Source organism: Colobus angolensis, unplaced genomic scaffold (assembly GCF_000951035.1).
Source record: "Colobus angolensis palliatus isolate OR3802 unplaced genomic scaffold, Cang.pa_1.0 Scaffold276, whole genome shotgun sequence".
NCBI lineage: Eukaryota > Metazoa > Chordata > Mammalia > Primates > Cercopithecidae > Colobus > Colobus angolensis.
Window position 1 is genome coordinate 272405 of NW_012115999.1, and position 2191 is coordinate 274595.

Consider the following 2191-nt stretch of genomic DNA (forward strand, 5'->3'; position numbering starts at 1 on the left):
AGAGTCTCCATTTCCCTTGATGTAAAATGTGGCATTTAGTCCCTAGCTTAAGGGGTCTTACAGGAATTGAATAAGAAAAAAAATGCAAAATGCCTTATTCAGTGCTTAACTAAATGTCATGCAACAAAAAATATACATTCCCCTTACCTTTCTCCATATATATCTATCTTGCCTAACAGACTGAGGGGGTTCCCTGAGGGAAAGATATGAAAGTAGTATGTACTTAAGAGTCCTTGGTACCCAGAACATTTATTGTAAATGTGTGTTGAATGAGTGAATGGGTGATTGTCTTTCTTATGCGAAGTTAAACCATTTTATTTGCCATTGCCTGAATAATCCTTACATTGCTGCATCTGCATTTTTGCTAACACCATTCTCTCCACCTAAAATTGCCATCACAGTAATCTACTATAAAAATTCAAGGTTCTCCTCAAAAAAAGTCTGCTCTGACTTTGAAGCCTTTTTAAATCATCCTAGCAAGACTCTACTTTATCTTCCTCTAAGTCAATTTCTTATACAATCTACTTAGGCTTTGGGGTGTTTATTATGTTTTTACTATGATTTTATATTTTTTATTCCTTCAATTATATATACAATATGTCTGTTATTTTATTCAAAGGTCATCAGACACAGAGGCTGTGAGTTATGTGTCCTTATAATACCACAAATGTTAACAGTGGGCTTCAATGAATAGATTCTTTGGATCACTGCATTTCGCTTTGTTGTATAAAGTCTATTTGTTTATTAAGAGAATTTTCTTTTCATAGAATATGAGGAATGTGACTGTGTTGTATGTAATACATATAGCTAGCAATAATCCTGCTTAAAATAATATTTCCTTTGTTGCATATATGGTTTTATTTATTCTGGGCATCAGAGGTTTGACTGTAACAGATCAGCAAAGTCCACCTAACCTAGTTACACAGATATAATCGGTGAACTACTTTTATTATGCTTACACTTTGACAATGACCAAAATAAAATATTAACTTATAGAACAGTGACTCCTATATATGTATCTCTAGCCCTGAGATAAACACTCTAGTAGGCATTTGAAATATAATATGTCCAAAATAGAAACCTTGATTTTCCTATCCCCAAACTACTTCTCTTCCAAGTGTTCCCCATCTCAGGTAGTGGCATCAACATACACTCACATCCAATCCCCTAGTGAATTCTATCAGCTCTATATTCAAAATTTACTCTAAGTCTGACCACTTCCACTGTTACCGCCCTGGTCCAAGCCATCATCATCTCACGTAGGCTACTGCAATGGCTTCCCAAATCACACCCCCGACTCCCCTTTCGTTGTCCTACAATTCCTTCTCTGCACAGCAGCCAAAGTGTTTTTAGAAGAGCGTAAACTGAAGTTATAAAACAGGTAAAAACGAATTAATGCTGCTTTAAAAATTAGAACAGTGGCTGCCCATGTGGAGGAAGAGTTACGGCAGGTATCAATGGGAATGGGGAATGAGGGCACTTTTCTGAGGTCGTGTTAACGTTCTATATCTCAGTAGCAATTTGAGTGACAAAGGGATGTGTTTGTCAAAATTGAATAGTTAGGATTTTTGAATTTCATGTATATAAATTTTAAAATAAAAAACCACAAACAAATATTAAACTCTACTTAATGATACAATATCTGCAATGTACTTCAAAAGCATCCAAAATGAACATGAATTTAATGGGAGGATAGAGAGATGAATAGAAACATAGATATGAGGCTGGGTGCAGTGGCTCACACCTCTAATCCCAGCACTTTGGGAGACTGAGGTGGGTGGATTACCTGAGGTCAGGAGTTGGAGACCAGCCTGGCCAAGATGGTGAAACCCCATCTCTACTAAAAACACAAAATTAGCTGGGTATCGTGGTGCACACCTGTAATCCTAGCTATTCAGGAGGCTGAGGCAGGAGAATCGCTTGAACTTAGGAGGTGGAGGTCACAGCAAGCCGAGGTCGTGCCATTGCACTCCAGCCTGGGCAATAAGAGCAAAACTCTGGAAAAAAAGAAAGAAATGATATAAGCAAATCAAGTAAAATGTTAGTGGTAAAATCTAGTTGGTTGGTGTATGATGTTCAATGTAAAATTCTTTCAGTTTTGCTTTATGTTTGCAATTTTTCATAATAGAGTGTTGAAAAAACTATATAAAACCTGTCAAGATTTGTCAAAGATCAGATGGCTGTAGGTGTG